Raw genomic sequence first — 25,428 nt, 5'->3', positions numbered from 1 at the left:
ATTAAGTGTTATATTATTATACCAAGTGATGATTTTATACTCAAACATTACATATATTTAATGTTCTCCGAATTTCATTACCTTGACTCAATGAGCCCCATGATTGCATATTATTGGGCAACATTTCCGAGAGTTATAAAAGAGCCCAACAATGTTTATAGAATTCTCACTTTCTATTGCTCTGTGACTCAGATTACAATTCATACAATCTCCTAATTATCATGTGCTTGCAGTCCCATATATGGTCTTATGTTCTCAATACTGACACCCAAATCACCATACTAGAGTTGTCTGTTCCCCCCTTTTTTAAAAAAAACAATACTGATATCTGAATATATGAAGAGCAGAGATGTTGTTCCTAGACTGTAGTTCTGTCTTTTCTACCCTGCTCTAATAAATTCTCTATCTTTGCAATAAGTTTTAAGAAAGTAAATTTAAAATGTCATTTTAAAATATAGGTTTATCTATAGTATGGTGTATTTAACTAAATATGCTGTTCAGTGGGCCACTAGTTCAACCCATGATGATCCGGAGTAAGTACATGGGACATCAGGGTTTCATTTACTGCTTGGTTTTGTGGCAACTGTGGATCTCTGTGAGAGCTCAGTCTTTATGACTCCTCATTTGTGTAGCTCTGCTCACCTATAATGAAAGCTAGTATCTGCAAAAGAAGTGAAATCGGATACAACTGAGAATGTACATTTTCACATTTATGAAAGTGAAGCCCTTTATTCTCTTGCTAAGTTCTTTGATTAAGCTATTTATTTCAATTTTAAGGCAATAAAAAATGATACATAAGTCATTTAAAACTATATAAATACTTACCAAGTAAAATAGAAAATTAAAAAATGTGAATAATTTAAGTTTAAACTGTTTCCTTCAATTATCTAGATATTTGAACTCTGAAATGTTAGAATAAATCTCTCATATTCAACTCTCCTACATGTATGTACAGTAAAAAGAGAGAAAAAATCCTTTAAATTGTTCATATTTTCCTCTTATGTCAACATTAATATGTCATAATATTTTGTATTATGGGATTCATTTCCAGTTGATGCAGAATTTTAAACTGAAGATAATCATAATAATTAAGGAGTAAATGTGTAAATGAGGGTCTGATTTGAGTTATTTAATTAACATAGATTCATAGAAATTTGGCAACTGGAGGATTAAAATATAGATTTTAATCTAATTTGTTTCTGTACTTTGCAGTTTCCCTAAACTATCACCAAAGAAAGGGCAATAGTACAGAATTAGAAATGCGTAAAAAAAAATCAGCAAGCTATTTCTGTTCCTTTGTAGCTGTCTGCCTAATACCCTCGCACAGGAGGTTCTTAGAGAAAACTGCGAATCTTTTCTATGAAGGGGAAGTGCAGAGATGGAAGAAAATGGCTGACCTCTCCAGTACAGCCCAGTGGTGTTTGTGCTAATCTGCTCAGGACAGACTGAGCCCTCTAGCGTAATGGGAGCCTAGCAGGCCTGGCCCTGGGTCCTTTACCACCAGGTAGTCACTGCCTTTTACCTCTTATCACAAACAAAGCACTTTATTCCTCCTGACCTGTGTTAAAAGCCAAGTATAAAAGCCTAAGTGGCAGCAACTACACTCTATCTTTGACTCCAGCTAAATGGAACTGGCTCCCACCAACATTTCTCTCAGGTCTTCTACAAATGCTCTTCCTTCTCTATTCCCATTGCTCCTACTTTCACCATAAGAATCTCAGACCAAATTTCCAGATTCAGGTGTAAATCCCTTCAATTTATTTCCAGAGTGACCTTGCTTAAACATTGCTTTTACCACAGGCTGGGAGAGACTCTTTGGGATGGGACAACAGACATGTCTTCCCTAAATACACCAAAATCACAATAGAGGAGCCCAGTATGGGTTTAGGAGGTGGCAGTAAGATAATGAATGCTAGTCTGGTCATTGAATCTGAAGTCCCAGGAATTCATCTTGATGGAAGTATCTAGAGTTGCAAATATGGATTTGGATCTCATCAGGGAGGTCTGGATTGTGAGAGTCCTCAGGGATGCCTGCGGCTTTACTTGACAGGAAGTGATAAGAAGATCAAACAAAGGAGGAGACCAAGGATTGATCAGATAGGGAGGAGGACAACCAAGAGAGATGAGGAAGCAAGAAGCAGGGAGGACAGAGCTTCCTGAAAGAATAAGCATTTATCAGTTCAATTGCCAGAGATTAGATTAGGAGTAAAAAGTGGAGGGGGCTTGGGAGGCTGGGAGAATGGGCTGAAGGGTTAAAGAAGTACAAATTAGTAATTGATAGATAGTCACGGGGATGGGGAGCACGGCATAGGGAATGCAGTTAGCATTAATATGTTGGCTTCATGGAGGGCCAGGGGAGGGAGGAGCAATTGGAGGGGATCATTTTTATGAACTATATAGATGTCTAACCAGTGTACTGTATACTTGAAACTAATTAAAATTAATTAATTAATTAAAAAAATAAAGTCCATCCAAAATATTTAAAAAAAAAGGTGTTCACTGAACTGGGCCAAGTAAATTAAGTGACCACAAGAAAAAAACATTCAGCAGTGAGGTCCACTCTTTTCAAGAAGCTTACAGAGAAGGAAAGAAGTCAAGGCAATAAGAAATGGGAGATAAGACAGAAAAAATAACCAATAAAGCAATAACTAGAATGACGAAATCAAGTGGCTTTTAGGAAGCTTGATCAGGGAAAATGGGAAGAAATACAGAAAGCAAGTAGATTATTTAGGCAAATGAGATTAGCAATAATAAAAATAGAAGGGACTTTAATTCCTATATTTTTCTTTCCATTTTAACTCATATTTAGCTCCAGATACAAACATATCTCTATAGTCTTTGTCAGTATTTCCGCTTACCAATTTAAAAAAATGTTGACTCTTCACAATCCCCACACTAAGTCTAAGGTCAAATCTTCTTTGTTCCATGTTGCCTTAGGGATCCCTCTTCTCCATCCCCTAATCAATGGTGTTTCCTTCGCCCTGCTATGCCGCTTGCACTGGTCTCTCCTCTGGCCCGTGTAAAATGTACCTGCTGCCTGAACATTTCCGCTTCATATGCAATAGGTCCGCTTTCTTATTACTTTCATTAGCTTCTGTTCTCCTTTTGTAATAAATTCAGATTTCCACTTTGCCAATATTTCTTCTTGACTGCCATTTTTGATCCTTCTTTTTTATTTTTTTTCACAGTTTTTGCACAATTCCATCATGCTTTCTGATTCTCTGAATATTTGTCACTTAATGCTTTCTGCAACTTGAAAAGTTGACTTTCTGAAGACTTCACTTCTGTCCTCTTGTTCTTTGAAATTGTTTGCCGGTTGTATTTCATTAATGAATTTCTCAGTAGAAAAAGGGAAGCGAATTAATGTCCCTTTAAATTTTTGATTTAGATTAACTTCCTCTTGATCATATATTATATTTCATGCATATAATTCAAAATGTTTTGATGATTTTTCTTTGCCAAAACTCAGGCTAGGCTCTCACATAAACACAGGAAAAAGGTTTGACTAGAGATTATTTGAAGGATGTCCTAAAGCTTAGTAACTTGTCATAGCTGCTTAAGTATTTACTGTTATCTTTCAATTGAACTGAGACATTTCTACTTCTAGAATACTAAAATAATTCCTTAAGTCTCTAGGAGCCATCAGGACACCAGCCAGTGTTATGTTTGCAAAGGAGAGTAGGAAGAAATACGGTTTGATTAAGCCAAGAGTAAAGATGGCCCACGACCAGGGGAATTGCTCAGAGAGTGCAAGCCCTGGGGTCAAGGAGTAGAGAGCTCTGGGCAGCTAAGCTCAGCAGGAGCACTGGGTCTCTAATTAGGGGAAGAGGCTGGAGGAGGGGGAAAGCGATGCTAATCAGGAAAAGATGTCGAAGGGAGACAAGTCTAAAATTAAAACGAACTTCTCTTATAGCATAGGTTCGCTTCAATGAATAACAGTCTGTTTTGAAGGGTTTCTTTTTTGCTATCTTTTTTTTTAACAGTTAATTCCTATTTCTTTTCAGATATATCCTCAATTACTTAATAAGAGAGGGAAAGGTCTAACCTTTTTAGAGCCCCTCTTTTCCATGCATCACATCAGTTGCAGGAAAAACTGTAGGAGACAGTTTACTCATTCACTCATTTATGCATAAAGTCATTCATTCATTAAAAAATATTCATTGAGAATGTGATATGTGCTAGATACTTTGGCACTTTGTATAGAATGGTAAGCAACAGACACAGTTCCTTTTCCTCCTGGAATTTAAAGTAGCGCGTGTAGAGAAACAGGAAGGCAATTACAGTCCAGCATGGTAAGTGCCGTGATCAGAGAGGTACAGATGCTGCCTAAATCACAGAGGAAAGAAACTCAATCCAGATTAGGAGCAATAGCACAGACTTCACAGTAAGAATATTTTAGAGTTAGAAGGATATGAGTTGGTGAGGCAAAGCTGGAGAGAGGGGCAGGAAAGTGAAGGCGGAGAAGCAAAATAAGATTCCAAACTAGAAAACACCACCTGTACCACTCAAGGTGAAAAAGAACATTGTACTTTCACATACATGAACAAATTTGTGGCTGGAAAGCAGAGTTGAAGAATTAAGAAGGTAAAAGATGAATCTGGGTCCCCATCATAAAGTACTTTTGTGTGCAATACAAAGAACTTATATTTATTCTGAGGACTATGGGAGAATACTTATTTAGATAGGGAAATGACTTTACCAGATTTGCTTTGTAGAGAGTTGATTCTAGCTGAAAAGTGGAGATGGGATTAGAGGGGGTGGGCAAGATAGAATACTGCAATACCAATTTGCAAGTCCCTATTGCAATGATTCTAGAGATAATGGTGGTCTAAATTAAGTTAGCAGCAGAAGGGATTGATTCAAAGGATATTTAGTAGATGAAAGAGGACTTGGTGGTTTATCAGACAAAAGAGAAAAGAAAATCATGATGCCCAAATGTCTCTTTTGGCCACTGGATAAATGGTGCTGTCATTCACCGAGCTAGAGACTATACACATATATGTATATATATGTGTATATATATATATGTGTATATATATAAAATATGTGTGTGTGTGTGTGTGTGTGTGTATATAATGCTCACAAACAGAAGGCAGAATTATAGATCTGAGGAGTCATCAGCATATAAATGGCAGCTGAATCTGGGGGAAATGAATGAGCTTACCCAGGCCAAGAGTGCACAACTGTAACTGAACAAGTAATTGTGTATTATTTGTTTAATATGGCTCCGTGACTAGACTTTAAGCTCAATGAAGGCAATAACATTGTGTCTGTTCACTAGAGCCAAGCATAGTACTTTGCCTAGAGTAGACAATCAATAATTTTTGAATAAATGAAAAAAATCTGCAAAACCCCACAGTCAATTATAAAAGAATGTACAAGTGCATGGGATTAATATTGATTATAACTTGTCAAGTCTGGATTTGCTGCAATAACTTATCAGGAAGGACATTTTATGCCTCCTTCCTAAAATGCATGCATCAAAATTTGGTTTTGACTAGTCTGATTTTTACTTGAGAATGTTAATATCATCTATACAGCATACTGAGCGGCAGAAATTGGAGTCATATTGTTACCATTGGGGCTGACAGGAGTTCAGTGTTTCCGCAATGGCAGCGGGGAGAGAGAGGGATAATGACAGCGCAGAAGTGTAGTTAGCATTTTTCCTTGGTTCTCCCTCGCTGACACAATGAAGAATCACAGGTCTGCGAGATTTAGAAAATATTCGTTAAAAGTATATTTTAGTCTACGGTCATGCTACCCTGAACAAGTCTGATCTTGTTTGATCTTGGAAGCTAAGCAGGGTCGGGCCTGGTTAGTACTTGGAAGGGAGACCACCTAGGAAGACCAGGTGCTGTAGGCGTAAAAAATAAAAAAAAATAAGGAATCGTAAGCTGACAAGGTCCTTGCAATCTGTGAGGTCAACCAAAGGTTGCCTCACCTAAAATATTAAAAAGTATATTTTAGAAAGACAAAGCTTGCCCCAAGGAGGCACATGGTTTTCAGTGATGAGAGCTGCAACAGAGTGCTGTAATAACAACCACAACAACAAAAGGGCAAAAAAAGGCCACAAGAGCCATAAAAGGCCACAGAAAAGGCCATAAAAGGGCAAAAAAGGATCCAGAAGTGTGAATGTCTGCATTATATCAGGGCATGATGGTTAGTTCCAAAGGCATTCCTAGGTGATTGGCAAGTGAGGTCATTTTGATTAATACTTGGATGCTGTATAACTCTTTGCCTAGGGCACATGCATGTACTCAGAATTGTACTACCATTGGGGTGTTGAGTGGTCTCTAGGCCGGACCCTTATTCCTCCATTCCCCCTGTCACTCATGTCTAACTAGCTACCTAACAATATGTGGTAATCTTCTTTGGTCAAGTTACTCGGAGTACCTCAATTTCCTTATTTATGAAATGGGAATAATAGCACCTGTTTCTTAAAGCTGTTGATAGGATTAAATGACATAATATACATAATATACTTTACAGAGCAACCTGGACCATAGAAATACTCTAAATAATGAATGATATTTAAAAGTTTATTGAGGTGGCAGTTTTCTGTGGTATCTAGTGATAACTTTTGTCCCAGACTATCTTTTCAAGGATGTTTGCATTTCGAGGATGTTTGCATAGCAAACAGACTGAATGATTGAGGTAGTGACTCCCTCAGGGCAGAGAGCAGATTTGTTTCTTTACCAGGATAATAAAGATAATGGCTCCTTCAGGGGCCAAGATTGGGTAGGTTTGCTAGCAGCTCCCTTATATTATTGGGTTTCCTAAATTTTAGGATCTTCAGCTGTGACACAAACCCACTGTGTGTGCAGCATTTACCTGAGCCACTCTGCACTGCCCTGTGTGACTTGAGGGACAAGGGTAGCCAATGTGAATGTGAAGCTGATGCTGCCCAAAGTGCCTTAAGTAACTGAGGTCTTTCCTTCATTCCTAAGGGCTTTGCATCTTTTGCCAGCATTTATGAAACTGTGGCAAGCTATCTTGTTAGCTTATAAACAGGGTAAAATCTTAGACCCTTTACTTTTCTTGATAAAATTGTCTCTTCAGTGTAGACCTATATATTGTAAAGCCTTGATGCAGATGTTTTGTAAGACAATATTTTCCCACTTGACACTGCATACTTTTCATAATTCTAATTATGAACAGTATATAAACAGGTGCTCAAGAGGAAAGATTATTCATTTTCACTTGTAAGATTTCAATCTTTTTGCTTATTTGATTGGAAAAAGTTTGAGAAACACAAGACTACTTTGCGTTTAAAAATTTCTTTCAGCCGCAAATCAATGGGGGACAAATGTGTGTAGTACAAATCCTTGCTTTCTACCAAATATTAAATATCACAATTATGCATTGAAATCACAAGAATATTCATAGTATTGACAGCAATCCCTGAAGAGATAACATAGATCAAGGCAGCCATTGGCTTGCAAATGCAGAGTTAAAGATCTTGTATTTGTTTATAGAGCAGGTGATCTGTCAGTCTGTTTATTCAGGTATAGGCACATAATGTCTAAAAAGACAGCAATTTTTATTTATGTTTGTGTGTGCACATGCATGTGTGTGTATTAAGATCTAGTCGCATCTCAGAACATAGTTATGGATATGCTTCGTAGGAAATATGATGATCCAGGAGTTAGGAAAGATGAAGAATATTCGCTGAGATCAAATGTGAGCAGATGAGATCCAGGAGGGCACAGTGTTTGTAACTTCAAAAATGAGAGAGAGAGAGAGAGAGAGTGGCAAAATGCAAGGAAAGGAAAAATGAGTTGCGAGTAGGACCTAAGATAGCAGACAAAATATACAGAGGCAGATTAATAGTCCAAGACTAGAATAAGATAGAAATAAAAGATCCAGTGTGCCTTAATAGAGGAAGCTGAAAATATAATACAGAATGGAGAGAAATAAGGCCTTGAGCGGACAAGGTTTTCTACAAGGACCACTAACCATGTGAAAGAAGGAGTCTGCCATATGACAGGCAAGCTTAATCCAGAAGACAAGAGTTGACTTGGGAGCCCAAGAATATTATGTCCCCAAACACTGGGAGACAGTAATAACTCATGCTATTAAAAGAGGAAGAAACTATCAAGAATTTGGTGAACCAAAATGTCAATAACATGAGCAAAAACTCCTATGCATTCGAATAATTGGTACCAAGCAGAGCTGTCTTAGTGTTCTTAAATTGCAGGTGTCTCTTGCTGTGCAGAGGTGAAACCTGAGCTAAATTCAATGAACATGAAACTACACCAAGAGTTTTTCAAAACTGGACATTGTTTAAAGATTTAGTGGTATTCTTAGGGCATCCTTCTCAGGGCTAAAGAATGGACAATGAGATGGGAAAAAATTACATAAGGCTGGAGAGAATGTTAGAAGCTCAGGTTTTGATCTGCATTGACAGGTATTTTTTTCTCTCTTATTTCTGGGTGGTGGAAGACAAGATAGGGCAGTAATAAAAATTGCTTAGTTTTGGAGACATGGCCCAAATATAAATCACCATCATATCCAAAATAATTAAAGTGTCAGGCATTCTTTTACTTATACACTACATCTTTGTTTATTATTCTGTTAGATAAAGCCCCTTGTCATTATACTGCAGGCAAAACTGTTAACAAGGAAACTCAAATCCACACCCTAGACCTAATTTTTTAATACAACTTCCTCTTTGATCTCCTGCATCTCTGAATTTAATTATGAGGTCTAACTTGATTCTCTGCCATTGTATCTTTTGCTTTTATTGCTCTTTCTGTAGTTTGTAAAAAAGAGTTTTCTGTTTCTTTTAAAGCAAGCTCATTTTTCTTTAGTTCATTGAAAGGTGTCACCTTCTACTTCATGTTGCTCCTTGGGTTCTTTTATTTTTTGTCTCCTGAACTGACATAATTACCATCTCTACATTCTGCAAATATAGCTTGCAGAATAGGTTTCCTAGGAATATAATTTTCAAAAGTGCCAGACATAAGAATGACTCTAAAGCCATTTGATGAGTTCTGTTACATCTCCTCATTTGCTTCCTTCCCAAAGAGATTTTTTGATTTCTGCCTGAAACATGCTTATCAGCTTAAAGGTATACAGCATCATTATGTTATGAAGATTTTCTTCTGCAGCAGCAAGTGCACTAACCTTGAATGAAGCAGTTGCTAATCATGTTGCACTAAGCAAATAAAAGTCAGAACCAACCTAATCTTGCTTGCCTAATATCAGTTTCCGCGGACTTCAAGTGTAATGTTCTAATCACTGGCGCAAAACAGCCAATTAATTTGCTTTCCCTAAGTGTTTTTACTGGCCAGGATGCATAGGGGAGCAGTGAGTTGGGTCATGATCATGCTCCACAAAGATGGGAAATGTTCCCTTTGAGCTTCCAATCATTAGGCCAGCTGAAGTGAAGACAAGCCCATTGACAAGTGAGAATGGCAATAATTTATTTTCTATTGATGGGTTGTGACAAATCATGTCGAAGCAGTGGCTGCATACTGTGGGGCTCTGCTAAGGAAGGCTGTGATGGGCAAAGATGAAACCCTTCACAGCTCATTTAGTCCAAATGTAGCCACCTGGGTGGTGAATCGGTTCAACATACCAGCCCAGGCATTCCAGCACAAAATTAGATCGCTAACAGGCAAGCCATATAGGGGTTCCTACAAGGCATTAATCAACAGGGTTGAGCTGTCAAAATGCAGAATCCGAAATTAAAAAACACCAAAAGGATAAAAATGTGGCAATGCTGTCAAAAAAAATCAAGAATATGATTCCTACTGCAGGATTCTAGCCACCATTAAAAAAGCTTAGTAGAAAAATGCACTATAAAGGGATAAAGAGAGGTATTACCCCTGTGGAAAATTTTCCTAAGATTTTTACAAATGTTAATTAGTAAAGCAGCATGAAGATTTATATAAGCATGAGCATACTCCCTTTCAACTTAATACTGACAGGTCAGATTGCATGTAAGTCGCCCTTACCTCTCCACAGCAAAGTTCATCTCTTATTTAAATTTCTTTTCTACCCGAACCTACTGATGTGCAGAGCATTTGATGTCTCATACTGCTTCTGAATATAGACACTTCAAACTCTGCAGAATTCTTAGGCTAGCACAGCTTATTTTCTGAACATTTTTTTTTTTTTTTGGTAGAAGAGAGATGTCTTGCATCTGGAAGGAGTGTGTGTGTGTGTGTGTGTGTGTGTGTGTGTGTGTGTGTGTGTGTGTGTTTGAGAGAAAGAGAGAGAGAATTTATCAATATTCTTTTAAGAGGTCATTACCTGTTTTCATATTAGAAAAAGTATTTAGTGCCATAAACACATCCAAACTAGAGTTTCTGAAGCTAACCAAATTTTCACTGCTTAAAAAAGTTCACAAAGATTCTATTACTAAAAAATATAGTCTAAATCATGAAGAAGTGCTTTCCACGCCCCTCATGGCTGTTTCTCAAAGTACGGTCTACAGACTACATACATTAGAATGATCTAGAGTACTCAGTGAAAATGTGATGTACAGACCCACCTCAGACCTCTAGAAAAATCTCTGGGATAGGCCTAGGAATTGGAATTTTAACAGGATACCTAGGGTGATTTAAAATTGTACAATGAAGCTGGAAAACCACTTTTTCTTATATGAATAAGCCTCAGCCCATTTTCAAGTACAAACACTTGCTTCTTTCCACTGCTAACACATGCCCCTCCCCGCGCCCCCCCCCCCTCACTGGACAAGCTGTGCTCCATTTGTTCATAAACACTTTTATTTTCACATTTCCATGCCTTTGATCATGTTATGCCCTTCATATGCCTCAGCCCCATCTTTCCCATCCTCTGAGAGTCAACCTAAACTCCCCCTCCTACATGAAGCCTTTTCCATTTCTCCCAGCTAAATGAGAATATTCTTGCCTCTTAGCTATTCTAGTCATTTTCATACCTTTCATAGCATCACCACCTTCTGCCTTCTGTTGCAGTTACCTATACACATGCTTTATCTCCCGGTTAGTAGCTTGTTCACTCCTTGAGAGTCATGTCTTATATGGCTGTGTATACTTCATACCACCAAACTCATTGCCTTGTGCTTTATGTACAGTAGATGTCTATAGAACTGAACTGTTGAATAATAGATGTTATTTCAAATCCAAGCTTTATACTTTTAAGTCATTCACAATATATATGTTCTCTGTGTGTTCAGAAATCTCATTAGAATCTTGGAGTGGGTCTCCCTGTAAGCCAAAATACATGAGGCCTGTTATCTTGTTTGTTTTACTTAACTGCAGTTTGTCTATGAAATGTTATTATGCTTTAGATTTTCTAAATTAACTTTAATGATATTTTCCCTGAAAGAATACTTGCTAACATTTTAAGTCCTTAGCTAAAACAGATACATAAAGTATATTAATTATGCTGTAAAATAAATTACATTATAGTATAATACTATAAACCATATGTTTTATATTTTATATATTCATTTAAAAAAACCAAGAACTATATGGCCTTAAATATTTGATAGCTTTGTATAATGATTAACTAAAAATCAATGGCTACAATTGATTATATCGAATTTGATTTAAGACTAATATAGACCATAATAAAGCAGAAAACATAGGAGCCATGGTTTGGACTTCCATGACCTCAGGAATAAGTTCAGCCTGATTATAAGCCAAAGATGTGTTTTACTTTGAGCCTCCCTACATTCTATAAGAAAGATTAGAAAGAGAAATGGACAAATGCTATGTTCTGTCATTCTTAAAAGCAGTATATCCCCTCATCCTATGTTGTAATTCTTTTTAAAACTCCTTTTTACTTTGATATTGCTGTGTGTTTAGGGCATCACAGAAACACAGGGAAAGAATGTTTGCAGATACTTGAGAATATTATACTTTGAAAAAATAGAATAATTCAAGCCAATGTGAACCAAACCTGCTCTAGTCATAAGAATAGCCCTTTATCTGCCTCAGTCTTCAGTTACAGACACTCTAGATGAAGAGCAGGAGTTGAGGAGATGCTTCTCACTTTCCTTTAGTGCCAAAGATAATTAGGGCAGATGAGGGCCAGGGCAGAGCTGCTTGGAAAAGTTCTGAAGGTCTGGGAAAGTATGCTTTAAAAGAGAAGGTGATGTGTAAGATTACCTCTTTCTGACACTTTGGGTTGTGTTTTAGGGCTACTGTATAAAGTACTTTCTGAAACCACATATTTCAGAAAGTTTCTCTCTCAGTTTAATAGTCATCTCAGTGGGTCTGGCTTCAACTCAGTTGATAATTAAAATAGAACAGAGAGTGATATTGCATTTTTATTTATATTAGAGTTCTTGGCCATGGGCACCTAGGGAGCCCCTAGATATAACTAAAACCTAATTAGGAGAAAAGAACATTGCTGATTCAATTTCTGAATTGGAGAGTAAAAGGAACACAAAAATCCCTGACATAAAAACATAAAATCATTTCAAAATAAATAACTAAAAAGGATATTACCTTTGAAAGATGCCCTCCACTTCTCCAACCAAAGAACGACAGCAATGCGGTATTTTCTAAAATAGATCCAATTTGATCCTCTGCTAATTCCTCCATTCCATTCCTTAAAACTATTTTCACAAACATCACATATCACTTGAGGAAAGGAAGAGTGAAGGGTTAGTCCACAAATGGCTGACAAACAGTGATGAGACTGTATAGAGAGGCCTGAAGGAATGTGATAGATAAGCATTGACAAAGGGAAGGAGATGTGAATCAGCCAGCCCATGGTATGAGTTTCAGGAAATCTTTGATGTGTGAGAAATATTAGGGCATTAGATTAAAGGTTCTTAACATTGACTTCATGATATTCATGATACAAGAATTAGAAGAACTCTTGAAGAAGATAATAAGAGTAAAACTATTTCAGGGAAGGTTCTTTGAAGAAGCTGCAGAGTTTCTAAGAAACAAACAAACAAACAAAAGACAGCTTGTCTTTCAGAGGGTATCCTGCCTGCTCTATCAGCAGAAAGAAACCGACAATGACCTATGCATAAAACCTGAGGGAAAAAAACGGGGAACATAATCAAAAGTCAGATGAAGAATATACATCTGAAGAAGAATGGCATAGAGAACACAAGAAGTCTTTTAAAAAATTCTCTGGAGTCTCAATGAAATTGTAGACAACATTGTAGACAAAAATTCTCTGGAATCTCAATGAAATTGTAGACCTCTTGAAAAAAAAAACAGTCAAAAGAGAATTCGGAAAAGTGATATAATGAAATAGTAGAAGATTAAAGTTGAGCTGGAAAACTCAGGAAAGAAATGAAGGAGAAACTAGCAATTATTATAGACATGAAAACCCCATTAAAGGCAATAAAAATTATAATATGTACTCATGAAACCAAAGTCATGGAGGTCAGAATTGAGGAATAAAAACATGCCTAAATCTCACAAATCAAATTAAGAAAAAAGAACAATGTAAAAATTATTAAAGAGAAGATGATAAGACAGACAAAAACTATTTAACAATCACAAAATTATTGTTTCTGAAAAAAACAGAAGAGCAAATGGGACCAAAAAAAATCTAATATATAAGAGAACTTTCCTGAGGAAAGATTTGATCTATATATTGCAAGTGCCCCTTATATTTGACATAAACTGAATACAAAATAACCAAAATATATGCTAACACATGATGTTGTCTGTATATGCATCCTTTTCATTTCTTCCATAAAAAAACAAAAGGATACAATTATATAGGCAGCCTAGCTGAGAAAGTAAGACATGTAAAAGGGGGAAAATCGGGTGTGTCTTAAAATTCTTCAAAGCAGCACTTAATGTCAGAAAACATAGGGCCATGGCCATAATGTTTCCAGGGCATGAAACTATGACATAAGAATTTCATCCAAAGAGAAGTTGTCTTTCAAGTATAAAGAAAATATTCTCAAGCAGGTGAGAATTTAGGGATTATAGCACCCATGATGATGATTATTAGCAAGAAATGGATCAAAATAAAACACTATGTAAAAATACCTAAGATTAAACAATCATGGAAATCTTGTTATCTAGTTAAATGTTATAAATCTTGAGAGTGAAAAACAATTATGTACATGCATGTGCACACACATGAACTATTGAAGTATGGAAGAAAATGGGAAGTGGTAGGAGGAACCATCAACGTTTTAGCACATCTTTTACAATCAGCTGTTTTAAGTACTGACTTCAGCTACCTATAGTTTTTTCATTATATGTTGTTCCTAAATTTAAAGAAATGTTTAAGAAGTTCTAACAACTCAGTGAAGAAATGTTTCTTGAGACTCCAACAATTTTCTCTTTCACTCCATTTTTTGTCTTGGATTTGTTATTTTTTATTGAAGCTACCATGTACAGAATTGTCCCATTAAAAAATATTTCTGTCTCTTTGTCATTGTACGGGCATTGATGCCTGTAAAGACATGCACCAAATATTGAAATTATTTCTAGATAATGGGATTTTGAGTGATTATTTCCTGCCCTCTGTAGACAAGAGCATATAAATAATTTTATGAGTGAACAGTTTTTTAAATATCCAGAAAACTAGATATGAATTAAAGACCCAGAAAACTGAAGTTTCTTTCTGATGTTGTCTGTATATGCATACTTTTCATTTCTTCCATAAAAAAACAAAAAGGTAAAAACCATTCAGTCAGCGTAGGTAGTATGTTCACAGTAGCACAATGTTAATCAGAGGAATTACAAAGGAAACTAAACGTTATTTTTCCATGAAAAGCTTACAATTTAGCTTGATGGTCCTTAGTTTTTTTTGCATTCAATTTCCATGCTAACTTTGTGCAACAGAAAAAAGATGTGCAAAGAATCAAACTGTGATACTTTCAGATAGTTCTCTTATTCCCTGTTCCACGCACAATGCATGGCTCTCTTATCCAAGTAAATTGGTAATTTTTTTTAAACTTGGGATTATTCAAGGTATGAAGCAACATCTTTGAGAGGCTACATTAATGTGGGCTTGAAAGGAAAAATGTCTATCCAAACTGTTTATTATACCTTAAGAATATATTTTAGTGTATGTCTCAAGTCACTATTTTGGTTTAAAAGAAATCTTTGACTGAATTGGCAGTTATCAAAGAAGTATAAATTTGTCATATTTGCATAATCCACATGGCCTCAATAACATAAGTGAATGCTATGACTCACATATTGTAGCCTATACTTTGTAAAATACTCTAAAGATCCTTGTAAGATGAAACAGTTAAGTCATTCACAGATTAGCTATTTATCTAAATATTTTGTTTATAATCAGCCAGCTTGATCTTTTTTTTTTCAACCTGAATATACTGTCAGGTTCGTGGGATTCTGATTACACAGTTGCAATGGGGTTAACTTTATTTTGTATAATTTTCATGATAGAAGCTAAAATTTTTAAGATTATGATATCATTTCATAATTGTCAAAGCTCCCAGCTTGACATATTATTTCTTAAAATTTATTTTAAAAGATAGGATGATGGAAGAAATCAGCAGTTACCCAGGTTTATTAGCATAAAATATGTGAGAAAGAGATGAGAAACTGTATTTAATATGATGGGTAACTTACAATATTTGCACAAATCAAATACTTAAGGATCTGCTAAATCGTCAAGCTTCCACTTAACTTATAATCTAGTTTACTTGTTTTTCTTATGTGTAAATTTATACATATGATAGGTCACTTTCTTGATGTCTTTATCCAATATATGGCTTCAGTTTAATTGCAGATTCATAATGCTTTCTTAAAATCACAAGTTTTTATTTATTAAATTTAATCACGATATAATTACAGAGATAATTATTCACAATGAGGACTATTAAAACTTTTAGGTGAATAATAACAAATTGCTCACTATAGTTGCTTTCACAACTTTTAGTTTTGTATATTATTTTGTTCTCCAAGGTAAAATGACATAGTGAGCATATTGCATAAAAACCGAGATCATCACTCTTTCACTGTCTATCACTCTGTTTATGCTTAACCAAGCATTTATTTATTAGTTCTTAATGGTAAGGGCTACAAGGTTACTACACCTGAGAGAAATATCTGTAAGACAGGCTTTCTAATTAATCACTGAGAGGGTTCAGGAAGGTCTCGCTATTTCTGTAAACTGAAGCATTTATGTACTCTATTCCAAGTGTTGATCACAAAAATGGCAGGCAATGCTTTATTTCTCTAAGTTTTTTTTACTTCCATTAGGAATAATGAACCGTTTACATGTCTCTCTAGGTGAATACATGGATGCCATTGTTAAAACTAGGGACATTGTTCACCTGAGGACAGACATGGGGACAGTTCTAAGAAGACAGAACAGTGGTACCAGTATTTTATCAATGATAGTAAAATGTCGCTCATGAAGACCACCATCTCCAAACAAAAGGCTCTGAGACAGAACAAGCAAGAGCAACAGATCCAGCTAGTCAGGAGTTAACCATAACCAGGACCACTTGTGGCTAGTCAGGTTCACCTGAAGCATTGTTCCACATTGGTTAATTTTACTGAGTTCACAAACAAAAACTGCAATGAAATTTGCAGCAGTGCTTCAGGGGAAATCATAACTTAGTTGACAGTTACGGTTGGCCAGGGCACTGGGTGCAATAGGGGTAGATAAAATGGCACCAACTCTTACCATATTTACAAGTTTATTTGGGAACCCACACTCCTTTCCCCAGGCCTTGGCATTTGCTTTGTTGTTTCCTGGTGCAGAAGCCTCTGCAGCTAGAAGCAAAAAAAAAAAATAAAAAAAAAAAAAAAAAGCATTGCAGATCTTAATAGCTTTTTTCTCCTGTTTTAGCCAAATCCCTGACATTGGCAGAGGTCACCACCTAAACCAAACTGCTGGCATAATTTCTCTCTTAAACACAGTAATGCTCATTTCTTAAGCCCAGCACATGTAATCAATATACAGAGTGTCCTCCCTCTGCCTGTGTTCATGTATCTTAAATGTAGCATAGCAGGCCATGACAGCTAATCCTCCACACATTAGTCTTGTGATGTTTCTCTTTTTCCATCCCTCCATCTCTCCCCATTTCTATAATCCTTACAGCCATATTTAGTTGTAAGAGATGTAACAAACAGTAGCTTTTCAATATTCAGCAGCTATGTAGATGCTAGCCCACTCCTGGCGATGCTAAGAATGAGGCTACGGGCACTGAGGCCATACTGCATTCTATTAGAGACAGGCACCTTCCCTGATGGCTGCTGCTCCCTGTCTTTTGTACAGCCAAAGACTCTGTGAGTCACCTCAGAGCAAGCGTCTGTTCTCTCCACTTCAAGCAAAACAACTCCACTTTTTATGGTTTATCCGGCATGCTTCCACAAAATACTTTTTATGCAGATGCTGCCACAGTTTAATGAAGAGAACTATCTCTAACCAAATTCAAAGAAATCAATTACTTAAGGTCTTGATAAATATGTTTAAATTCTACATTTCTGGGGAAATAGCAGCTCTGAGGAAGTGATCAAGTATGCTTTGTAAGTAGGAAATATAGCAGAGGAGAATAAACCAAGGAGTTTCTATAAAAGGGAACAGAAAGACGAAGAATAGGAATAGGGGATAATAGCTGTACTGATATGGGGATTTGTTTTCCTTGTGAGCTGGTTTAGTTTGGTAAACAGCAGAATGAGAGGTATAACTTCATCCCGTTCACAGGCCAGTGGTCATGAGTTTGACTGCTGATTCTGTTTTATTTGGACTGTTGCACACTGGAAGAGTAGATTCCAGCAGCCTAAAAGCAGCCCTCCTACAAAGATGCAGGTGCATAGGAGTCGTAGGGGGCTCTGAGGCACAGGAGTGGTAGAGGGGCTCTGAGGAGCTGTGGGCAGACTTCCAACAGCATTTAACACTGTTATCATTTATCCATCAGTAAAACCAGTAGATAGTAATGCAGCCACATTCCATTGAAGAAGAAAAGGCTTGAAGAGAGCTATGAATTGATGACTATGACTGGTAACTAAGTTTCTCTGAGGTTCTATAAATAATACTTTGACTTTCAAATTAATTTTATATAACTGTATCACGTGACTATAGCATATATGTGCTTTTATTGTTGATACTCAAATATTTCAAATTGGATGAAATTAATTTTTAAAATTTTAGTAATAGCTTTTGCATTCTACATTGATAGTATGAAATCATCAGTTCAAAACTATATTAGAATTTATTGAATTTTTAATAGAAATAATTGATGCCACATTTATGTATTTATTTATGCCTTGTGTGGAATAGGATTTAAGGTAATAGTTACATATATGCTTCAGATTAAAACTCAGACTCTGTCATAAGAAAAAGAAATCAAACTCAGAAATTGAGAAAATTAGTTGAAAAAATTGGATTCAGTCAACAAAGAGTGGAAAAATCATTGATTTGTACTCAGAGAGAATGGATATGAATTTTACCTCCGTTGTTTTGCCCCATGACTTTGAGTAAGTCATTTCATCTCTCTGAATTTCAGTATTTTAATCTCTAATCTGGAGAATATAATGAGACCCAATTGAGTTATCCTGAGGATTTGAAGGAATGATGTAGGGGCAGTACCTCAGTGCCTGAGCTATAATATATACCCACTTAAGATTAGCTTAGGACAAAGATGAATACATGGCAAAAAAAAATACGAGACAGAATTGATTGAATGTTATATTTTGTGATGTAGACATTAAATATGAAAGAGTCGACAGTCACTGAGAGCTGAAGTAATCAGAAAATTTTGTGAAAATTTAATAAGAGTCTAGAAATATGGGGAGGGTTAAGAGAATGTCTTAGTCCTTTTGGGCTGCTGTAACACAATAGCACAAACTGTGTGGCTAATAAACAACAATCATTTGTTTCTCACAGTTCTAGAGGCTGAGAAGTCTAAGACCATGGCACCAAAAGATTTGGAATCTGGTGAAAACTCATTTCCCGGTTCACCGACAGCTATCTTTTGGCTGCGCCCTTACATCATGGAAGGGACAAGGGAGTTCTCTGGGGTCTCTTTTATAAGTCATTAATCCGGTTTATGAGGGCTCTGCTTTATGACCTAATCAGCTCCCATATTTCTTACCTCCAAATATCATCATGTGGGGGGATTAGGTTTCAACATATGAATTTTGTGGGGACACAAACATTCGTGTAGCAGGGAGAGAGAATATGAAACTTTGCTAGGTAAAACAAGAGTAGAAACAGAGACATAAGTGAGTGATGGCAAGGCAGGCAGTGAAGCCAATCAGCTCCAGGTTATCCTGCTGTGGTCTGGCAGTGGCAGGAGAGGATGACGGGGGGCTGGTTTGAAGACAGACAATTCACTTCGATTTGAGGTAACAGGATGCTCAACTGAGAATATGCCCCACATAGCTGGAGATGGGGGTCAGGCATTCTTAAGAGGCTACAGATTTGGAGGTCATTGGCCTCATTGTTGTAGTTAAACCCAGTGAGCTTTTAATGAGAGAAAAGTGTACCAACCTTTAAAGACTGAAATTGTGGGGGATTTTATCCACTAATAGGGTGGAAAGCAGAAGTACAATCAGAAATCAGAAATAAACACACCAAGAGGGGCAGTCAGAGTATTAGGAGAAAAGCTAAGTTCGTGGTGTGGAGTTTAATAAAAGAATGGACTTCAGCAAAAGAGGGTGCTGGGAAGCCTGGGGAGAACAGGGAGAGTACACTGGCTATGAGCAGCTGCTTCTTCTCTTGGAAGAATGAAAGCAGCATATCCATAGTGAGCCCTGTAAGGAGAACCTTTGTCTGGGGAGGAACACTGATCAGCTGTTCTGCCTCTAATGGTTTTGCCTTTCCTTTGTGATCCCTTGTGCAGATGATTAAGTTTCTGCTTCTCCTTATCTCCTGCCTCCACATTGCCACCCCTAGACCCAAATAACACTAATTTTTTTCAATTACAGTTGACATACAATATTATATTAGTTTCAAGTGTACAACATAGTAATTAGACATTTATATAACTTACTAAATGATCATCCCAATAAGTCTGGTACCTATCTGACACTATAGTAATTATAATTTTATTGACTCTATTCCCTATGCTGTACTTTATATCTCTGTGGCTATTATTATAACTGGCAATTTGTACTTCTTAAACCCATCCCCACACCCCCAACTCCCATCTGGCAACTATCAGTTTGTTCTCTGTTTCTGAGATTGTTGTTGTTGTTGTTGTTGTTGTTGTTTAGTTTGTTTCTTAGATTCTACATATAAGTGAAATCATAGTATTTGTCTTTGTCTGACTTATTTCACTTAGTATAGTACTCTTTAGGTACATCTCTTTTGTTGCAGATGGCAAGATTTCATTCTTTTCTACAGCTGTGTAATATTCCACTGTATGTATGTATGTGTGTGTATATACATGTTTTTATATATGTGTGTGTGTATATATGTGTGTATGTGTGTGCATAATGATATATTACGTATGTTTAAAGTACAAACTTGTCAGTGACAAATAGTTTTATCATTTTTAATATGATCTAGTTGTTGATCGACATACATTTGGTGGCTTCCATATCTTAGCCATTGTATATAATGCTGTGATGAACATAGGGGTGCATATATCTTTTAGAATTAGTGTTTTCATTTTCTTCAGATAAATATCCAGAAGTGGAATTGTTGGGTCATATGCTAATTCCATTTTTAATTTTCTTAGGAACCTCCATGCCATTTTCCATAGTGGCTTCACCAATATACAATCCCACCTTTAGTGCACAAGGGATCCCTTTTCTGTATATCCTCGCCAACACTTTTTTGTTGATTTATTGGCAATAACCATTCTGACAGGTGTGAGGTGATTTCTCATTGTGATTTTAACCCATTTCCCATTTAGAAAAAAAAGGTGCAGCTTGCTGCCAGCTTTAATTTAATTTTGCATAAACATGATTTTTGAGGCTGAAGCAAATCTGACTGGTTTTCAATGTGAAAATATAAAACTGTTCTTGGAGTTATTTCTAAACAGAACTTGTCTCTAATCCTAATGTAACAGAAATATATACATAAATCAGATTCATCAAGTGAATCTTTGGCTAACAACTGTTTGAGAACGATGTTAAATTAACATCACGCGTGGGAATGCTACATTTTCCAGGATTTGACATTTTCGGCTATTGAGAATTACTATATTTTGTAAATGGAAATACCACTACTAAAAACAGAATGCTATAAATAGAATGACGTCATTTGTTTCCAAAGACAATCAATATACTAGAGTGATACGAAAATAATAATAGAAGCAAAATATTTTGTGGCAAACTTTGGCGGTAAGGTTAGGATTGTAATTTGCAAGTTATCTCAGGGTAAATGCTGCAGTCACAAGCGCTGCCAGCGAGTATTCTCGGGGCAAATCAGAAATGCATTAATTTTCATTTCCCTGATGATTAGTGATGTTAAACATCTTTCTATTTATCTATTGACCATCTGTATGTCCTTTTTGGAGAAATGTCTATTCAGATCCTCTGCCCATTTTTTAATCGTATTTTTTATGTTAATTTGTATTCTATATACATTTTGGATATTAACTCCTTATTGAATATATCATTGGTGAATATCTTCTCCCATTCAGTAGTTTGCCTTTTCATTTCATCGATGGTTTCCTTTGCTGTGCAAAACTTTTTAGTTTGATGTAGTCCCATTTTGTGTTGTTTCCCTTGCCTGAGGAGACATATCCAAAAAATAAAAAGCCCAAAACATTGCTGAGAGTAATGTCAAAAGTTTACTGCTTACATTTTCTTCTAGGAGCTTTATGGTTTCAGGTTTTATATTTAAATCTTTAATCTATTTTGAGTTTATTCTTGTCTATGGTGTAATAAAGTGGTCTAGTTTCATTTTTTTTTTTGCATGTATCTGTCTAGTTTTCCCAACACCATTTATTAAATAGTCTGTCTGCAACTCATTGTATATTCTTCCTTCTTTTGTTATAGATTAATTGACCATATAGGCATGGTTTATTTCTGGGTTCTCTGTTTTGTTCTAATGATCAATATGTCTGTTTTTATGCCAGTACCATGCTGTTGTGATTACTATAGCTTTGTAGTATAGTTTGATTAGCAGGTAGTATGATACCTCCAATTTTGTTCTTCTTTCTCAAGATTGCTTTGAATATTTAGGGTTTTTTGTGGTTCCATATAAATTTTAGTATTATTTATTCTAGTACTGTGAAAAATGCCATTGGTATTTTGATAGGCATTTCATTGAATCTGTAGATTGCTTTGGGTCGTATGGACATTTAAAGGATATTAATTCTTCCTATCCATGAGCACGGTATATGCTTCTATTTAATCTTCTTCAGTTTCTTTTTCCAATTTATAGTTTTCTCAGTACAGGTTTTTTACCTCCTTGGTTAAATTTATTTCTAGGTGTTTTATTATTTTTGATGTGATAGTAAATGGGATTGTTTTCTTAAATTCTGATAGTTTATTATTGGTATATGAAAATATGACTGAATTCTGAATGTTTTGTCCTGCTGCTTCACTGAATTCATTTATTAGTCATAAGGTTTTGTTTGTTTGTTTTTTTATAGAATCTGTTGGATTCTATATATAGTATGTCATCTGCAAATAGTTTTACCTCTCTCTAATCTGGATGCATTTCTTTCTTTTCTATTTTTTTTTTTTTTCCTGATTGCTGTGGCTAGGACAAACAATATTATGTTGACTAGAAGTGGTGATAGTGGGCATTTTTTTCTTGTTCCTGATCTTAAGGAAAATGTTTTCATGTTTTCCCCATTGAGTATGTTAGTAGTGGGTTTGTACTTATGGCATTTATTATGTTGAGGTATGTTCCATCTCAACTTTGCTAAGAGTTTTTATCATAAATGAGTACTGGATCTTGTCAAATGCTTTTTCTACATCTGTTGATATGATCATATGATTTTTCTTTTTCATTTTTTTATGTGGTGTATCACATTAACTGATTTGCAGATATTGAACCAACCCTGCATCCCAGGAATAAATCTCACTTAATCACAGTGTATGATCTTTTTAATGTATTGATGAATTCAGATTGCTAATATTTTGTTGAGGATTTTTACATCTAAGTTCATCGGGGATATTGGCCTAAATTTTTCTTTTCTTGTAAGGTTTGATCTGATTTTGGAATCAGGGTAATGCTGGACTTGTAAAATGAGTTTGGGAGCCTTCGCTCCTCTTCAATTTTTTGGTATAGTTTGAGAAGGATAGGTGTTAATGCTTCTTTGAATGTTTGGGAAAATTCACCTGCGAAGCATCTGGTGAAGATTTGTTGGGAGTGTTTTGATTACTAATTCAGTTTCATTAGTAGTTCCTACTCTGTTCAGATTTTCTGTTTCTTCCTGATTCAGCCTTGGAAGATTGTACATTTCTAGGAATTTGTCCATTTCTTTCAGGTTGTTCAATTTGTTGGCATGTTGTTGTTCATAGAATTTTCTTATCATCCTTTGTATTTCTGTGGTATCAGTTATCACTTCTCTTTCATTTCTGATTTTATTTATTTGTGCCCTCTTTTTCTGTTGTTGATGAATCAGGCTGAGGATTTATCTACTTTTTTTTTTTATCTTTTCAAAGAACCAGTTCTTGGTTTCATTGATCTTTTCTATTTTCTGTTTTAGATTCTATTTCATTTATTTATGCTCTGATCTTAATTTTTTCTTTCCTTCTACTAACTATGGACTTTGTTCTTTTTCTAGTTCCTTTAGGTATATGGTTAAATTATTCATTTGAGAATTTCCTTGTTTCTTGAGACAGGCCTGTATTGCTATAAATTCCTCTTTTAGAACTGCTTTCGCTTTGTCTCATAGATTTTGAGTCATTGTTTTTGTTTTCATTTGTCCCAAAGTATCTTTTTATCTCTTCCTGAGCTTGTTAACCTACTCACTGTTGCATGTTATTTAGCCTCCACGTGTTTGTTTGTTTTCAGTTTTTTTCTTGTAATATATTTCTGGTTTCATACCATTGTGATCAGAGAAGATGCTTGATATGATTTCAATATTCTTAAAAGTTCTGAACTTGATTTGTGGCCTAACATGTGGTCTATCCTGGAAAAATGGTCTCTGTGAACTTGAAAAGAATGTCTATTTTGGTGCTTTTGGGTGAAATGTTCTAATAATTATCAACTAAGTTCATCTGGTTCTATGTGTCACATAAAGTCATTGTTTCCTTGATTTTCTGCCTGGATGATCTATCTATTGATGTCAGTGGGATGTTGAGGTCTCCTACTGTAATTGTATTATTATCAATCTCTCCCTTTATGTCCATCAATATTTGCTTTATGTATGTTAGGTGCCTATGTGTTGTCAAGAGTTATATCCTCATGTTGAACTGATCACTTTACATTCTGAAAAATCCTTATTTGTCTCTTGTTACAGCTTTTATTTTAAAATGTATTTTGTCTGATATAAGTATTACTACCCAACTTTTCTTTTCGTTTCCATTTGCATGAAATATCTTTTTTCTATCCCTTTACTTTCCATCTGTGTGTGTCTTTCAATCTGAAGTGAATCTATTGGAGGCAGTATATGTACGGGGTTTTTTATACAGTCACCCTATGTCTTTTGATTGCAGCATTTAGTCCATTTACATTTAAAGTAATTATTGATAGGTATGTAGTTATTGCCATTTTATTGTTTTCTGATTATTTTTATAGTTCTCTGTTCCTTTCTTATTCCTTTACTCTCTTGCATGTTGATAACTTTCTATATTTATGTTTGGAAACTTTCTATTCATTTCTTGTATAGATTTTTAGTTTGTTGTTACCATGTATTTCTCATATACCAAGCTATGTTTATAGTGGTCTATTTTAAATTGATGGTCGCTTAAGTTCGAACACATTCTAAAATAACTACAATCTTTACTCACTCTTTTCTTGTTTGTTTTGTCATTATTTTTTATTACTTTTGTGTGTATCACTTAATTTATTATTGTAATGAGACATGATCTTCCTACTTTTCTCTTTTAACCTTTGTACTGGCTTTACAGTTGGTTGATCCACTGTTTTTACAAGTGTCTTTGTCAGCAAGAATTTTTTTCTTTCCTATATTTTCTTTATATTTTTGTTCTTTTCTTTTCTACTTATGTTTAACATTTCTTGTAATATTGGTTTAGTGGAAATAAACTCCTTTAGCTTTTTCTTGTCTGGGAAACTATCTCTCCTTCAATTCTAAATGATAGCCTTGCTGCATAGAGTAATCTTGGTGTTAGGTCTTTCCCTTTCATCACTTTGACTATTTTGTGCCATTCCATTCTGGCCTGCAAAGTTTGTGCTGAGAAGTCAATTGATAATCTTATGGGAACTCCCTCATACATAACTAACTATTTTTCTCAAGATTCTCTGTCTTTACACTTTGGCATTTTAATAACGATGTGTCTTAGTGTAGGCCTCTTTGGCTTCGTCATTTCCTGGACTCGGATGTCTAGTTCCTTCACCAGGTTAAGGAAGTTTACAGTCATTATTTCTTCAAATAAGTTTTCAATCCCTTGATCTCACTCTTCTTCTGGTATCCCTACGATACAAATATTGGTATGC

General features: G+C 35.6%; 1 protein-coding gene and 1 pseudogene across 15 annotated transcripts in view; both read left to right on the top strand.

Annotated features, from left to right (window-relative positions):
* KIAA0825 (KIAA0825 ortholog) overlaps nt 1–25,428 on the top strand; it is a 356,002-nt gene that overhangs the window by 289,152 nt on the left and 41,422 nt on the right. The gene's annotated exons all lie outside the window — the stretch shown is intronic.
* On the top strand, nt 5,745–5,863 carry LOC112480814 (annotated as a pseudogene).

This window comes from Pteropus alecto, unplaced genomic scaffold (assembly GCF_000325575.1).
Source record: "Pteropus alecto unplaced genomic scaffold, ASM32557v1 scaffold20, whole genome shotgun sequence".
Taxonomy (NCBI): Eukaryota; Metazoa; Chordata; class Mammalia; order Chiroptera; family Pteropodidae; genus Pteropus; species Pteropus alecto.
This window is presented reverse-complemented; position numbering and strand designations above follow the sequence as displayed.